Here is a 19,320-nt window from a genome sequence, read left to right on the forward strand (position 1 = left end):
TTCACAAAACATAGAAAGCACAAGACTAACAACAAACACCATGACTCAATCCCATGGTTCCCAATGCTTCCAAGGGAAAGATCAACCTAAGCCTTCTTCAATATTTCATGGCAACCTATTTTCCATGCAATCGCTTGCATCATATTGTCATAAACACATAACTTTCAATGCATAAATAAACATAACAATACACTGGTTACCTTACTTTGTTGTGCCAAGCACGCTGCCTTGTAACTAAACACATTCACTTCTCAAAGAACTACAATTCCTTGACAAACCTAGCTATAAATGGAAGCCCACTGTTATACCTTTCAAATACAAGTCCATGAATATGGCACATATCCACATAAATTCAGACAAGATTAGCGTTAAGAAGACTTCTTGTATTCAAAGCATTCATTCATTTGGAATTATGGTTTCCAAATATAGCCAATGGAATTCTCATCCAATTCCTTTATTTTATCTTTACCTTACTGCAATCGAGTCTTACTATGACTGTCACATCACCAAATTGCTAGCTATAAACAAATCAATTGTTACCTTGTCACGCTAATACCAAGCATGGTGCCCTGCAATTGCTCACACATGTCAGTCTCACGTTCCAAAGATCAATACAATATATCTATTAATTTGAAATCAACCTCTACTAATTCTAACAACCATGTCATAATCAACAATCAACTCAGATTCATTAATCACAACAATACAACTAGCACCTTCTTACACTCAAGTACATATCAATTGTCTCAGCACATATTGTGTTAGCATGGTCATCTTAAAACAAGATCATTTCTTCATGCAATCTTATAGATAAAAACTTATATCATGCTACTAATCAAACATTCAAACAATAGATAAACGACATAATAGACACCAAACACTCAAACACCAAATAGACGACAAAATAAAAAATTCAAGCACCAAGTAGACAACATAAGCAAATTCATACCTTAATATATCTAAGTGGAGGTTATCTTGTATGAAAAATCAATCTAGATTAGCACGATATAACTTCACAACATATCAACTCAAGCATAAATAAAGTTCATGATATCCATAACAATAATTAGCTAACACACTCACCTGATAAACTCATAAACAATTGTCATTAATGCATAACAATCACATATGCATAGTTAGTCTAAATTAGTACAACACACTATCATAATTCGGTCAACTCATACATGAATGTCATAACCCTACCCATCTGCATAAGCCAATCCAAATCAACACAATACATATAACACCAATATCTTAAATGTAATAACCCTAATCATCAAGTTAACTAACATATAACAACAAGAATTTAACATATAACATACTCAACGACATATAACATAATCATCAAGTTAGCTAATATAGAACAACAAGAAGTTACTACCATGCATGACTATCCGACGAACGTGCATATGGCTACACTAATTCACTAACATCTATCATACATGTAACCGCAAAAAACCATAGACTAATAGACATGTACATAACCCTAATGCTTATAACAACCATTAACCAACATACATGCATACCCACCATACAAACTTGTATAACGATCTGCTCTTACCCCGATGTTCAGTGTTGCAACCTTGCTTTGATGATTTGCATCTCTTGCTCTATCTCAACCAACACATCAACATTATAACATACCAACAACATCATGATGACCTAAAATGCATACAATGACTACATGGCAACACAACTGTAACAAAGACTACCACCATGCATACATAACAAGCACATATACATCCTTCATGCATGCATGACAAACAAATTTCGCCCATCCAGTCTAGGGGGTGAACCATGCTCGGAGACCACTCTGTAATACCCTCCTCCCACATTTACCCAAGCTAATTGGTCCATCGGGGTAAACATGTGATGAAGAGTTACTATGATATGATTCAGCTCCCTAAGTTCAGTTAAGGAAGTGGAACCAACAAACCAACACTTCACAGACCTCCCGTAGGAGTTATAGGACCCCCAAGAGCTAATCCACCACTCCAAGTGCCCAACCCCTTATTTAACCTAGCCTTTTAATGAATTAAACCCCCATTCGCTCACATAACGCCTATAAGGGAGAGATTGTACTCGTTTTCAATCAGTTTTATTCTAGAGACTGTGAGATTTAAGCCACTTTTTCAAGGTTAGTCTCCAAACCACTGCCCAAAACTTGATGAGACTTTTCAAGACAATAAATAACACCAAGAAAAAGCCTCTAACACAAAACTTGATCAAGTACTTGACGTAACCAAGCCCAACCATGATAGCCATTTCGTCAAACATATCACAAATATGAAATCTACAAGTTTCAACAACAAATCTAAGCAAAGGGGTCTCATACTTATCTGAGAATCATCAAGAAGGATTGTTGCCTTCTCACATTAGCCACATGATCATGTATTAGATCATCCATTCATTGCTCAATCATTTACAAATCAAAACATGATGAGAGCCATACATCATCACTGGCATAAAACATGCTCATAACCAGCATATAACCAACATAAATAACAAGGATATAATAGCCATGAAAACTACATATAAACAAGTATATTTACATGTCAAATACATGAGGAAAGAAGCTCTTATTAACATATGAAAAATTCAACTAGGTATGGGACATCCACGAACCACTCGACCATAGACTAGGTTGAACCAAATCTCTCTTTCAGCCAGTCACCCTCATGCCATATTCCAAGCATGAATGTGGGATCTCATGAAACACATCCAACAAAACCAAACCATGGATTCCATAGGCCAGACCACCTAAACCCTCAACCATTGATTCCACCTCACAATCAGACATCACTAACCGTCACCAGATTTGTCTTTATCTAGGTTGTCCATGGCTCTAGAGAGTTTGTTCCAACCAATGCTTCCAAGACTAGTAACTCAACTCACAGCTGCTTTCGGGCTCCAGATCATTTGTCCAACCAAGGCTCCAGGACTAGTAACTCAACCCACTAAGGGCTCCAGAGTGTATTTCCAACCAAGGCTCCAGAGCATTTGTCCAACCAACAATCCAGGAACTAAAAACTTAACCCACAACCAAAGGAATATGAGAACCAACCAGAAAACAAAATGAAAGAAACCCACAACACCATGGCTATCTAGGAAATAGAAAGGCTAAGAAAATCCACCGTCAATCTAGGGATTCCTCCATGTCAATGACAGATCATAACCAAGAAACCACATGCATGTGTCATGTATGCCATAACTAGAAAGGAAATCATACATGCAACTTAGTACCTGCAAGAAAAACTCGTTCTAGTTGTTGATCCCGATGTCCTCTTGTGCTTTCCTGCTTTTCATTTGTCTTCTTGCTCCAAAACTCATGTATGCCACACTCCTCCAAGGGTGCTCCAAGAAAACTCTAAGTTTCCAGGAGTATGAGAGAGAGAATAGAGAGAGAACTCAAAAACTAAACTGACAAAAGTCTATGAACCGATTCTTAAAAGCCTTTTTATCAATGAGGCCTCTATTTTCTTCTTTTTCCTCCTCGCATGCAACCTGTGACCTTTCACCTTCCTTTTCTCCTATTTTTCGTTATTTTCATAAATAAAATGCCAATTAATGCCACTTTGCCTTCCCAAAGCCTTTTCCATTTCCTTTAGCCATAATAAACCAAATGAACACACACTAGGATGGTATACCCCACCATTTAGCTTGGAATACATGTCCCGTGACCTTGGTCTTATATTTTTTTACATGAATTTTTAACCATGATTGTTACATTAACATATAATACAATAATCAATCATTTACCTTCTACCAATATATGACATAGGTTTGCATCCGCTTCACTTTTGGTGAAGCCCAAACCGGTGAGATAGCTATAGATCCTAGTGTACCAAGCACGGGGTGCTTGCTTGAGACTATACAACGCTCGCTTGAGTCTGCACAATGCTTGCTTGAGTCTACACACATGAGACTCTCGATCAAAAGTATTAAAGCTTTCTGGTTGCTCGATATACACCTCCTCCTTAATAACTCCATTAAGGAATGTTTTTTTCACATCCATCTGATGGATCTTCCAACCCATCTATGCAGCTAGAGAAATAATTGATCTAATGGATGAGTACCTTGCTACAGGAGCAAAGGTCTCCTCATATTGAATCCCCTCAACTTGAGATTACCCCTTGGCCACAAATTTGGCATTGTACTTTTCTATGCTTCCATCTACTACATGCTTTACTTTGAAGATCCATCTTGAACCTACAACTTTGCATGCTAGTCTTGGGACCACTTCCCAAACATTGTTCTTTACAATGGATTCGTATTCCTCCACCATCGAATCAACCCATATAGGTTGCTCTATCGCTTCCTTGAAAGAGGATGGCTCAGTCTTTACAATCTTAATCATTAAAGCCATGTAGCTAGTGTACCGATCTGGTGACCTTCTCTACCTACACTGATTTGAAGGAGCACCCATATTCTCCCTCGCATCCTGCACAAGTCTCTCAACTTCCCTCGTCCTTTTCTCGCCTTATCTAGATGTTTTTGCTTGAGTGGTTATCTCCACTCTCTTCTCCTCAACTTGTGGCTGCTTCAAAATTTCTTGAGGTTCCTCCTTTGGAGCTAAAATCTCCTCTTCTGGTGAGATCTAAAGCTCCCTCTCAAGAGAGCATTGCATGGATTTATCTTCATCAATTTTTACATCCCTTCACACAACTTTCATTCTAAGGGATGGAAACTACACACGGTAGTTGTGGGGAGTTTCTATGTAACCCACAAATACCCCCAATTCTATTGTCATCTCTCGTTTCTTCATTGATTCTTTGGAGACATGGAAATAAACAGAGACTCCAAAAATCTTGAAGTGTGACACATCCAGATTTCTCCCCAAGAAAGCCTCCTCCAATGTAATCATTCCAAGAATATGATGAGAACTCCAAAACTGCAAATAAACTATTGTGTTTCATGCCCAGGCCCACAAATGCAGAGGTCAGCCTTAATCATGCAACATCACCCTCGCTACTCCCATAATGCTATGGTTCTTTCTCTCAGCCACCCCATTTTGTTGTGGGTTGTGGGGTGTTGTAAACTCTCATTGAATGTCTTATTTTTCGCAAAAATAAATAAATTCGTTCAACACGTACTCACCTCCATTATCACTCCTAAGAGCCTTCACCTTCTTACCTATTCCTTTCTCAACCAGTGCCTTGAATTCTACAAACTTGGAGAATGTCTTATCTTTCTATCGCATGAAGAAGATCCAACACTTGCGTGAGAAGTAATCAATAAAAATGAAAAAATATTTGTGCCTAGCAGTGGAGGCCATCGAGAAAGGTCTACAAACATCAGAGTGGATCCTTTCAAGGACTGCATGTGCTTTGTTGTCCCAATCATGAAATGTGGATTTTGTGTACTTCGACAAGGTACATCCTTTGCATACATCCTGCTGCTCAAGTGCTCCTTTGAGGGGGCCTGTGGTTATCTGTTGCATGATCTTCAAAGTGCCATGATGCAAATGGCCAAGTCTTCTATGACAAAGTTCACCGACATCGCGCCTCTACACCTCCTTTTCCTTTGTGCTCAATGCAACACAATCCTCTACATCTAGCTTGTACAGGTTCTTCACACGAACCTTGACATGTTTCACCTGTCTCATGGCTATGTATCTCAGGAATGCCTTTCCTTTGTTGAAGATCACATCATCACATCATAACCACGATCTTCCAAAACTACAACAAAGACGAGATTTTTCTTTAGGCCTGGAATGAACATGGCATCCTTGAGCCTGAGGTGGGAGCCTGACTCTCTCTGAAAGGTGATTGTACCAATCTCAATCTCACTATACCTTTCGTCATCCCCCATCTCGATGTGCATCTACAAATATTTTTCTTCCAGGCCATTGAAAAAATCTCTATTGCACGTCATGTGGAATGATGCACCTGAGTCCAAGTACCACATCCTCCCCATCATTATGTTGGTCATGCATGCAATGAGGGTAAAGTCAAGCTAGAACTGTGAAGCCAAAGCTTCACCTGTTGCTCCTCCTGAGATCTTCTTTCTTGTCTTCTCATGTGGACACTTCATGGCATAGTGCCCGAATTCATGACAATGGAATCATTTAATTTTTGAAGAATCTTTCTTCTTCCCCCCTTGACTGGATTCTGGTTTGAATTGGGATTTCTTCCCTTTTCCCTTCTTTGCCTTTTCATCCAATGAAAAATTTTCTTCATCCCCACCCTTGGATGAAGTCCCATTTATGGTATTCTGCCTTATTTCCTCCTGTACCAAATCGGACGATAAGCACTCCCAACTTGTTATTTTTTCCCTCCCATTCACCAAATCTTGATAGCTATGCTAGCTACTGGGAAGGACCAGAAGGGATAGGATTACCAAGTCTTATTCATGGACATTAACACCAACCCTGCCAATTCCATCACGAAACTGTGTAAACTTACTTAAATACTGCAGAATTGTGTTGTTCTTTTGCATGTTTATACTTCAAATTTTATCCTTAAGCGGTAGCTTCATGTGGTCACTATTATTAACGAACAATTTTGTTAGTGCTTTCCACATTACGAACGAAGTTTCTTTTCTGTGGATATTTGAGACAATATGATCTCGTACTCCCTCCAATATTATCCTCCTCACCTTAACTCATCTTTCTTCCAATGAGCAAGGTTTTGGGCATCAGATGCTTGTGGTTTTGCAACATTTGACTTGATGTATTCTAAAAACCCATTGTCATCCAATACTGCCTCCATGTGGTCCTTCCATGCAACAAAATTAGAGGTGCCTTCCAAGGCGTATTCTAGCCTTAGTCCATTAAAGGCCATCTTCTCAGCTCTAAAGAAATCTTGCTACACTGGTCTTCAAATTCGAACCTCTAAGAAACAACTTCAAATTTCATGCTTTAACATGAATCCAACTCTGATACCATGTAGAAATTATGATGTATATTTGCAACTACTCATGAAGTTTTCATAAAAATCATAAGACAAAAACCTACTCTACTGACTTGCGGAATTCAATTCACAATTTAGAACATCAATCACAAACATGCAATGAGAAATAACACAAATGCACACAAATACAATTTTGTTGCTCAACTAAGCACAACCTTCAAGTGAATAACATATCTCTTTTCTCACTAACACACTCTGACCTAGACTTATTCAATTTATGCCTCTGCTTGAGCCCTTATTTCCTTGTGTTGTTCCTTGAGGAATTAGCCCCTATTATTTAGGAAACTCCTCTAATTGAATTGCACAATTCCTTAGCCTCATCATCTGACTACATGCAACACTTGTACACTCAAGACTAGTCTACAACTGATGTTACACTGCCTTGGAATCTCCACCTCAGCTGGGTAATTCAAATTCTCTGCATGCACTAACTATTTTGGGCTGATTGATCAGTTAATTGGATGATCATTGATTTTGATTCAAGTCCCACTACTTAACTAACCTTCCACTATAGTTCCTCCAGAAGTTGAAACTAGTTTAACTGAAAACAACTTGAGATAACTGACCTTGATTGCTACAAATTAGAAATCACACATGCAAAATTGAACTCTAACTCCTCTAACTCGATTTTACTGAGTAAACTGGGTGACACAAAACATGTCACACAATTTAACATCATCCAAGTTGTCTGTTGATGTGGAAATTCAATTTTTCTCAATTTAATCAAGGCAAAATCAAATTGAGAATTTCTTGTTGTATTTTTCAACATTCTTCACCTCACTTGCTTCTATAACAGACTGTCTATACAATGAAATATTTAGCAATGGGGAATCGGGCAGCAATTGGATCTCATGCTCCACTTCCCTCTTAGGTGGTAACCATTTAGGCTCTTGAAACACATCCCTATATGTATGTGGAAACTCTTCCAATTGTTATTTCTATTTCTCATTACACCCCTCCAAGGATGCCTTACCTCTTACTGATTCTTCTACAGATTGATTTTCTCTTAAAAATAATAAACATACTTCTTGCTGGAACTGATCAATTTCTTGCCTTGGTTGGCACTTACTAGCAAAATTTTTGACTTGCCTTTGTTTGCATTAATGGTGAATGAATTTACATCCTTGACAAGCTAATATTGGTTGGCTCTTCGCATGAATATTGCATCTCACATGTACATGTAGGGACTCCCAAACATGACTCCACATACATCAAGGGGAACCACATCTAGTTTTATTTTATCAATAAAATAAACATTGATAACAAATATGATTTTGCACCATTTTGTTTCGTTCAGCTCTACATCCTTATTTATCCATCCCAATGGATATGGGCTTGGATGATCACGAACTTCCAACCCTAACTTCTTGACCAGCTCTGCTGACTAATCAATCTTGGCCTTCTTAACTTGTACCTTTATACGGAAGGGTTTGGTCATTTCTTTCTCTTCTCATTGTTAAAGGCTAATCAGATTCACCTCCTTCTACGTTGATGTACAAATGATCTTCTCATCCATGTCTGAGCTTCTTTCAACTTGGTTACTTGAATTAGTGGCCATGAGATTATTATTCTTATTGTCTTTCTTTTTGTTCATTAGGTTAAGCTCTAGATGCAACTTATAGCACTTCTACTCTGTATGTTTGTCAATGTTGCAGCGGTTGTTGGGATCTTTGCACTAGTGTGTTGTGGTTGCCATATTTTTATCTTTTCCCTCTTTTTGCTTCTTCTTCCCCTCCTGAGAAGCATCTTGTTTCTCTCTCTGCTTCAATCCACTTGATTGCGCTTTCTTCATACCTATGTTATTTAGGTATTTTGCATGTACATAAGCATCATTTATAGATTGGGGCTTACATAACATCATTTTCTCCCACAGATGGTATTGTAAACCTTGAAAATACTTGAGGAGTACATCTGGGTTCTTTGGGGATATATTCAATGTTATGGTCATCTTTTTTAACTCTGTGGTGTACTCCTGCATGCTTTGCCCAAGCTTTTGTTTGAAATAGTGCCACCAAATCAATTGGTCCTCTACATACCCAATCGAGTAAAACTATGATTTAATGAGGGTTTTGAATTCCTCCCACTTAGTCACCAGAGGCTCTCCCTCCAACCTCGGGTTCTTTGTGTGGCTCTCCCACCAAGTTCAGGCATTGCCCTCTAATTTTAGTCACACAAATGAAATCTTATATTCTTCCTCAATTTGATGGACATTGAATTACACTTCCATTATTGCAACCAATGATTTAGCTTCAAAGCACTGATCTTGCCATGGTATGGCTTGATATCGATCTTCACTTTCATTTTGAATAGATGTGATTGATTCACGACACTCATACTAGGTTGATCTTTTCTGGGTTCTTTGTTCGGTTGGTTCTTTGTGATCTAGATGGATATTGATGGCCACCCACCTATTCCACTTGGACCCCCACCATTGTTTCTTTTCAATTTCCTTAATTGTAGCACAATTTACTATTTTTGGCAGTTTTTTGAGTCCTAAACTTCCGGAGTCGTTTTGAGGGGCTAAAAGACATTTTTAGGGAAAACGGAGACAACCAAAAATGAACTAAACTAATTTGCTAATATTTTGTAACTTCTTCTTTGAGCTCTTCGAAATGAGGTATGATGGTTAAACGAAGATCGTATACCAAAGTTACAACCCCAAGAAGTTGACGTTCCAACTTACCCCAACAGGGCCCACAAGCTTTTGGTGCTTCATCTCCTAGGGTTAGGTTTTTGGATGTTTAGGATTTCTCATTTTTTCTCACTAATAAAAAGGCCACTGAGCCTCATTATAACATAGTTCAAAGGCATGTAGCCACCACATATCTTCTCAGAGATAAGATACCATCGCCCAAGCTAGTTTATTTCCATTATGTATGTAAGCATATTTTAGTTCTTTGATATTAATGAAATGAAGTTTTATTTCTGTTACATCTCTTTGTTTATGTTTATTTCTATATTTTGTGGCTTTCCTGCATAAGCCTAGATCAATGGTATTAGAGCAGTTTGCTCTTTCTCTATTTTTCTTTGCATGTCCCCAACGAGGTCATGGTATAAGGAGTTAGGGCTCGAACTGGTTGAACCTTTGCAAGACCAGTCTCACAAACCCCAACGACCTCCCTTGGCAGAAGAAAATAAAGACGAGGAGTAGGAGATCCTTTCAAAATATTGCTCGAGGAAGCCCTCGCGTGACAGAGAAATGCGATGATGGATAACTTTGCCCATATCCTTCGACGTCTACCCACAGGAAACACGTCTTCATCCAGCAGCCACTTTGGAGGCACCACTCCTTTTAAGGTACAAGTTAACTTTGACATTCCCATATTTTAAGGCCAGATAGATGCATACATCATAAATAGATGGTTAAATATGTTGGAATGATATTTTTTGTTTCATGACTTTTCCAATCAGGGAAATATTACTTTTGCACTTCTCAAAGTCGCCCCCATGTCAAGGACTAGTGGGAAACCTACTATGAACAAGAGAACGAGAGGGAATCCTCATAGTTTTTATTCGCGCCCACTTGGAATTCTTTCTGAGACGCCATCAAGGAACAATATTACCCTATTAGGAGCTATGAAGATAAATACATAAAGTGGACCACGTTGTGGTAGGGAAGGGACCAAGATGTGTCAGAGTTCACCAATACCCTTCGCATGAAGTTGGGTATCAAGTATTTTGAGTAGCATTTGGTAGTCATGTACCGCAACTATCTACACAAGTACATCTAGGACGAGATGGAGTTGCTGGACATCTCCTCACTGGGTGCCAACTATCAATACGTTGTTAAGATCGAGCATAAACTTAAACAGAAGAAGCGAGACTTTGGATCTGTGAATCTGAAGCAAGGGAAAGGCACCCCCAAACTGCATAAAAAGGACAAATCCAAGGCAAGGCGACCCAGGTTAACCCATCGAAGCCACAAGAAAAGAACAACACCACAAAGACAAATAAGGACACAGGGAAATGGTGTGAGTTCCATAAGAGCCCCACTCACAACACTAGTGAGTGTCGAGCCAAGCAGTCACTAGTGGCCGAGCTGAAGGCTTCCGAATCATATGCATGTTCCGACTCTGAGTCAGAAAATGACAAGGTGAATGACAAAGGGAAGCATATTATTGATGTGGAGCATAGTGCCACCATTGCCACCACAAATATTCAGAATATTGAGCCCAAAGATCCAAAGGAGGGGGAGTGACTCTTCCACTCACAAATGTGGGTGAAGGGATCTCCGTTGCAGTTCATTGTCGACAGCGGAAGCCAAAAAAGCCTCATTTTAGTAGAGGTCATGAAGCAGTTGTGCCTATCAATCACACCACACCCACGGTCATACACCATCGGGTGGCTTCATCAAGGGTAAGATCTTTGTGTCAGCCAACAATGTCGCCTTCCCTACAACATCAAGCCCTTCACAGATGAGGTACTATGTGATGTTGCTCCTCTTGAAGTTTGTGATGTATTATTAGGCCAGCCATAATTGTGGAAGCGTCATGATGTGTATGAGTCTAGGCCTCACACTATAATTATTTATTTGGGTAATAAGCTATACAAGATACCGAAGGTAGCACCGCCTACCGCCATCTCTTTGATCTCTGTGAAGAAATGCAGTAAGATCATTTCCCAAATAGAGAAATTTTTCTTCCTTATGATTCACCCTTGGGGAAAGAAGAAGATTGTGACCACATCCATAGCCTCTAGACAAGGCTCCTCTAGATGACAACAATAGATGGACAAGGTCATGGAAGAGTACAGGGACATCTTCACCTCACCTAAAAGGGTACCCCTACACTGTCAGGTCAAGCACTCCATCAATCGGAACCCCGTCACACCGCTACCCAACGGATCGATCTACCGACGCTCTGTTTAGGAGAACGATGAAATTAAGAGGTAGATTTAGGAGTTGTTGTAGAAAGGGCACGTCAAGCCAAGTTCACCACCCTGTGGGAGCCTGAGCATTTTGGTACAAAAGAAAGATGACACTTGGAGACTTTGTATTGACTATCAAGCGCTGAATAAGATCACTGTCCAGAATAGGTATCCAATCCCACGGATTGATGACCTTCTAGACTAGCTCAAGGGGGGCCAAATATTTTAGCAAGATCAACTTGAAGTTTAGTTATCACCAGGTCCCAGTTGAACCCTCTAATGTGTGGAAGACTACCTTCAAATCTATGGAGGGCCTTTTCAAATGGGTGGTCATGCCTTTCGAGTTGACGAATGCCCCTGCAACATTCATGCGGATGATGGATGACATCTTGTGTCCCTTTACCAACTCGTTCATGGTAGTGTACCTGGACAACATCCTAATCTTCAGCCAAAGTTTGGAAGAGAACATACAACATATTTGACAAGTCCTCCAAACCCTGTGACAACACAAATTGTGTGCCAATTTAGAGAAATTCACTTTTGGTATGACCCAGGTTCAATATTTGGGGTACATCATTAATGAGTAGGGTGTGCATGTGGACCCAACCAAGATACAATTTATTCAAGATTGGATAGCCCCAAGCACTCTAACAGAGCTCCGCAACTTTCTGGACCTTGCCAATTTCTATCACAATTTTGTGTTGAGATTCTCTCATATCACTTGGCCTTTGAGTCAAGTCATCAAGGGCAGAGTGAAAGAAAAGTTCTTTTGGTCTGAATCCCAACAGAAGGCATTTTTCATGCTGAAGCATCGCCTCTGCTCTGCACTAGTGCTCACGTAACCTGACCTGTAACAACCATTTGAAATTGAGACAGATGCCTTCGACTATGCTATTGGTGCAGTTCTTACCCAATAGGGGAATCTGGTGGCATATCACAGTGAGACACTTTCAGATACAGTTTGAAAGTATCCCACTTACGATAAACATATGTATTATATTGTGTAGGCCTGTTGACAATGGAAACATTACATTATGGGGGAGGAAACAATCATCCACACAAACCACCAACCCCTACAGTTCATACAGACACAAGGGAAGTTGCAGAATAATCGCCATAAAAAATGGTCCACATATCTGCAACAGTTCCATTTGAACATCAAGTACAAGAAGGGAAGCACCAATAATTTTGTAGACTATCTCAGCCGACACCGATTATGGCATTGACCACTATGCTCGACTCTTATGGACATGAGACTTCAGGGTGGCTGCATCTTTACAAGAGTGATCCAAAATTCAGCAACACACCAGGTTCTCCTGGAAGACAAGAAAGTTCTAGATTTTCACCTCCAGGGTGCATTATTATGCCACCTGGGACACCTATGTGTTCCTATAAGCAAACGTGCCATGATGATCTGGGAGGTGCACTAAAGTTGGGTCGTTGGACATTTTGGAGTAGATAAAATAGTGGTAGTGTTGCAAATTTATTTTTACTAGCTGAACCTTCGATAGGATGTTGTGAAGTACATTAGATCATGCACTCTCTGCGCCATTGCTAAACTAACATTCAAGAAGCAAGTCCTATATACTCCTATGCCTACTCTTAGTCAGCTTTGGGAATCCATCTCCATGGATTACATGTCTGGCTTTCCTTCTACTAAGCATGGAAATGACTCCATGTTCGTGGTCGTCGACAAATTCTCTAAGATGGCCATTCTAGCAGCCTGCAAAAAGAGTATCACAGCAGAATCCACTACCAAGCTTTTCTTTGAACAAGTGTGGATACATTTTGGGATCAAAGAGTCCATTATCTCAGATCAGGGTAGTAGGCTCCTGAGTACATTTTGGTCAAGCCTCTGGTCGATTTTGGATACCAAGATCACTAAGTCCACTGCCTTCCACCCCCAAATTGATGGCCAAATAGAGGTCGTCAACATGATAATCGTGCACATTTTGCGCATGTGCAACTCAAAGCATCCATGCACATGGGATAAAAGCCTCCCCTATGTCCAACACATCTACAACATAGCTCTCCATAGCTTAACTGGCCACAACCCCTTTCGGGTGGGGTTGGGATTCCAACCACTATGTCCTATTGATGTGGCTATACCATTTGCAACTACTCAAGTAGATTTGGTTCATGTCCAGTCTGCAGTTGACCAAGCTAAGAGATTCAATGAGCACATTTAGCACATCCACCAGAAGGTCCGTGAAGGTCCGTTACATGTTGGATAGAGCCAATGCTAAGTACAAGCAGCATCATGATCAACATCGAGTGCCACACAAGTTCTGAGTGGGCGACAAAGTTTGGTTACATTTACAGAAGGTGCGCCTCGCTGGACCCCATCGCAAGCTTCGCCGACTCTACTATGGGTTGTACATCATCACCAAGGCTGTAGGGGATAATTCCTTCAAGCTCAGTATTCCACCATTCCTTGATCTACACCCAGTATCCAATGTGGACCAACTGCGTCCATGCTTTCCACCATTACTACACACATCAGACATTGCAGAACAACTCACATCAACAGAGCTAAACCCAGACTACATGGAATATGCCACAACTGATCGGATCATGGACACACAGATCAAGAACACTTGCCAATAGAAGATCTAATTGTAACGGTTTGTTAAAGTTGGCCAACTCCTGCACCAAGGCAAGTGGCTCACCAGGGACCAAGTTCAACAGAAGTTTCCCCATCTCATGGAGGCACTCAACGCAATGGGGACCATTGCTTCTTAAGGGGGGAGGACTGATCTAGGTGGATATTGGTGGCCACCCACTTATTCCACTTGGATCCACACCGTTGTTTCTTTTTAGTTTCCTTAATTGTAGCGTAACTTACTATTTTTTGCCATTTTTTGGGTCCTAAACTTCCAAAGCCATTTTGAGGTGCTAAAAGACATTTTTTAGGGAAAACAGAGAGACCAAAAACGTGCCAAAATAATCTATTAATTTTTGTGTCCTCTTTGAGATCTTCCAAACGACATATTATGATAGCCAAACAGAGGACGTATGTGAAAGTTACGATCCCGGGAAGTTAACGTTCCAACTTACCCTAATGGGGCCCACAAGCTTTTGGTGCTTCATCTCCTAGGGTTAGGTTTTTGGATGTTTAGGGTTTCTCATTGTTTCTCAATGATAAAAAGGCCACTGATACTCACTGTAACACATTTTAAAGGCATGTAGCTGCCACATCTCTTCTTAGAGATAAGCTACCATCGCTCGAGCTAGTTTACTTCCATTTTCTATGTAAGCAGATTTTAGTTCTTTGATGTTACTGAAATGAAGTTTTATTTCTGTTGCATATTTGTGTTTATGTTTATACCTATATTTTATGGCATTCCTGCATAAATCTGAATCACTCTATTAATTCCTGATCTCTTGATCCCCCATCTGATTTTTCGTTTGCATTAGAACCCTCGTCTTCTCCAAATATCCCATCCTTATTAGTTAGGGTCACCATGAGAAGATTTACATTACGATTTATATTTGTGACTTGTTGTTCTAGCTGCAAAAACCACTCCTCTATAGGATCACGAGGGTTATTCATAGATTCGTCACCCATGATTAAGGTTTTACAACTTTTGGCCCAACCGATCTAGATCCCCTAAAAATATCCACAATCACTACAACGAATCATTGTGATTAGCTCCCTTTTTTACTTCCAAGGACTGTTTAATGTATTTTTGTCCAATTTTTTGAAAAAGTTAGCTCTATTTATCAGGATGGCACAATTTTTTGTGTTGCTTTCATCAGCCAAAACATTTAGGCACTAATCTAGGAAATACTAGCATCATAAATTGCAATGTCAATAGCACCATAAATAATGCCTAAAATTAGCGCCAAAAGTAACGTCGTAAATTTCAACAGAAATAGCATTATCAATTGCCCCCAGAAATAACACCAACAATAGCACTGGGTTTAGCTCCTTTTTTTGAACCTAGATCACCTCCTTCGTTAACTCCCTTTTTAGCCCTGGAATAAGTGTCGAATGTGCCTAAATAGTTAATTAATTGAGGTGTTTGGGGTTAAGTGGATAGGGGATTTGAGGTTTATGGGATTTAGGGATTTATGGTACAAGGATTGAGGATTAAGGTATTATGGGTTAGGGTTTAAGGGATTAAGAGTCAAGAGCTAAGGGATTTAGTGCTTACGCGTTAGGTAGTTTAATGGTTAATGGCTGGGCTGTTTCAGGTTTGGATGGTTTGTCGAAGCTTGTTGTTACAGGATTACATTTCAGTTCCTTTACTGATTTGGATTAATTAAGGTTACGAGAGTTGTTGCTATTACACAGACAATTGCTTAAGCACATGTTACCTTTCCTAATCAGACCAGATCTAGGAAATCCAATTATTCGTCCAATTTATACATACCTCACCCTGCCATAATACTGCATGATCAGACCATTCTGACACCATTACATTTTACAATTAAACCAATGTAACTATCACCGCTTAAGCTGGGGAGAGATGTTGGGTCACTGAATTGTCATCTTTTTCCTACTTATTTTCTTATTTGTTTTATCCAATTTTTACCAACGAGGCCATATCTTATTACTGTAACGACCCTTATTCACCTAAGTATGCTCACTTGTTGCTTTCTTAGTCTAATTCTACTTATAATTTAACATTATAACTACTTTCTTAGGTTGATTTTTATCATAAAACTAATGTATGGGTTATTTCAGGTTTGGATGGTCTATCAAAGCTTGTTGTTACAAGATTACATTTCAGTTCCTTTACTGATTTGGATTAATTAAGGTCCTGGGAGTTGTTGTTGTTACACAAATAGTTGCTTAAGCACATGTTGTCTTTTGTAATCAGATTAGATCACGGAGAGAATCAAAGTTAAAAGAAATAGCTCATCACTTGGAGATATTTGTGGAGCATCCAGATCATTTGGTTGAGATCTTTTGTAACTCTATTTGTAATTAAAGGAAATTGTTATAGTTTTACCCCTTCCATGGAAATCATTGTGTAATTGTTAAGATATCGTTTTATTTTAAGATCACATGAGAATCAAAATATTCTCATGATGATCTTCTCATTGTAATTAAGATCTCTAAAAGAGAAGATTGTTTGCCCATGAGGGCTAGAGTGAAGAATTGGAGAATAGGATTGGAAAGGGGAAACACCAGAGCTTTGTAATCCTAATACTTTTATTAATGCAAATCTCAACTTTGTGGTTCAATAATTTCCTTTGAGTAGTTTGTGTGTTTTTTAGTACACCAACCCCTGTTGAGGAGGAAGGGCCCTCCTTCTTAGCAGGGATCACTGGTTAGTTAGAGTGGAATACATAATTGTATAAATATTTCTCAATTATTTGATTGTTGTTACTGCTACTGTTATAGTTAATTTTGTGTGTAATTTAATTAATTGCAGTAAGCTTTGGATGGTGTGACAACTTAAGTCCTGGACCAATCCCTCAGTTTAGTGTGGCAGTGAATTATTTTCTTTGTTGTTACAGTTTGGATTGCACTTCCTTTTATGTGTGCATATTGAACGAGTGATGGTTTTCAAGAGTGTTGTGAGAGTGGTTGAATGACAGATTGGATAAATATTTATCATTTATGGGATTGTTGTTATTGTTGTTGTTACAGTTAATTATGTGTGTAATTTAATTAATTGCAGTAAGCTTTGGATGGTGTGACAACTTAAGTCCTAGACTGATCCCTCAGTTTAGTGTGGCAATGAATTATTTGTTTTGTTGTTACAATTTGGATTGCAATTCCTTTTATGTGTGTATATTGAATGAGTGATGGCTTTTAGGAGTGTTGTGAGAGTGGTTAAATGACAGATTGCATAAATATTTCTCAGTTATGTGATTGTTGTTACTATTGCGGTTATAGTTAATTTTGCATGTAATTTAATTAATTGCAATAAGCTTTGGATGGTGTGACAACTTAAGTCTTGGACTGTTCCCTCATTTTAGTGTGACAATGAATTATTTGTTTTATTGTTATAGTTTGGATTTCACTTCTTTTTATGTGTGCAGATTGAATGAGTGATGGTTTTCAGGAGTGCTATGAGAGTGGTTGAATGACAAATTGCATAAATATTTCTCATTTGTGTAATTGTTTTTTTTTTTTTTTACAGAAATGGATAGTGGGTATATTAGATACTTAGCCTTAATGCCAAAAAACAGATTACAAAAGGTGTGTCTAATTCCACAAGTCCCGCACAATCATGCAAGGCCATGGCGTTTATGCTTAGCTCACATCTCTTTTTGACTGCTACTATGTAGTCTATTTTAGAGATTTTCCCAACTTTATGGATACATACAAACTGATTTAACAAAAGGCAATAAAACATGATAGCTATCTAAATTAAGAAATTGGTTCCCATGTTTCCTATCCTCCTCTGAGTAAGGCTCCAGTCGTAAGGAGGGCTACTTTGTTGGCTTCGTTGTCTTCCTCCTTATTATTAGCTCTCAACACATGATAGAAATTCAAATTCTAGAAAGAGTCTCCAAGATCTGTTACTCTGAATATCAGCCTTGCAAGCCTTAGATCTGTTGGCTTAGAATGTGTCACCATAATGTTAATGATAACCTGAGAGTCCCCAATTACATTAGCCTCCCTGATGTTCAGCATTTTCAAAATCTTGAGACCTTGGAAAAGAGCCAAAGCCTCAGCTTGAATGCTAGAAGCTATGCCCAAGCCCCAGGCGAAACTGTGTATCCTTATGCCATCAGGATTCAAGATGACGCCTCTAGTGCCAGCTCTTCCAGGATTGGCCTTTGTAGCCCCATCAAAAAATAGGGAGTATCTCTACTGATTTGTGGCCCAATCCTTGAAATCATTTGTTGAAAGTCTTATTTGCCAATATTTGGGGAGGGAGATACTATTTGCACTATTTTGGAACTGAAGATCGAGAGAGGAGCCCCAATTTATATCTTGCTGGCTGAGATTTAAATCATATTTAAGTTCTCTCAGACTCACTTTAAGCTGGCTTTTAATCTTAACTACCACAAGCTTGGCCTATTGTTCGTAGCTTCTAAAGATCCTTTTATTTCTCTCAAGCCAAACCTACCAACAGATTATTTTAGGGAGAGCAGTCCAAGTGGCTCTGATAATTTTGTTTTTTGGGGGAGGCCCGGGATACCTTTACAGCCATTTAGTAAAAATATCGAGGATGGAGGAAGGCAACACGATGTTGGAACTCAGAGTTCCCAACAATTTTGTCCAAATCTGCAAACTAAAGGTGCATTCGAGCATCAGATGAATTACGCTTCCCTGGTTTACCTTACAAAGGTTGCACCTTGAAGGACCGTGGAAACCACATTTCTGGATATTATCATCTATCAAGATTTTGGAGTGACATAGCAGCTAGTTGAAGAAGTCGATTTTAGGCAAGGTGGGATAATGCCATATCCCTTTCCAAGGCTCAAGGTTCGTGGCCACATGGGGGCGCTCACACAGCTTGGCGTAACCTTGAGCAACAGTGTATCCACCAGTCTGTGTATCCCATCCTATTGTGTCCCTTTCGAGCCAGTGTTGGAGACAGTCTGTGGAGCTTGGAAATTAGAATCTCGCGCTCCG

Source organism: Pinus tabuliformis, chromosome 4_1, assembly GCF_031772625.1.
Source record: "Pinus tabuliformis cultivar Carrire ecotype Pingquan chromosome 4_1, CPIR1, whole genome shotgun sequence".
Classification (NCBI taxonomy): Eukaryota; Viridiplantae; Streptophyta; class Pinopsida; order Pinales; family Pinaceae; genus Pinus; species Pinus tabuliformis.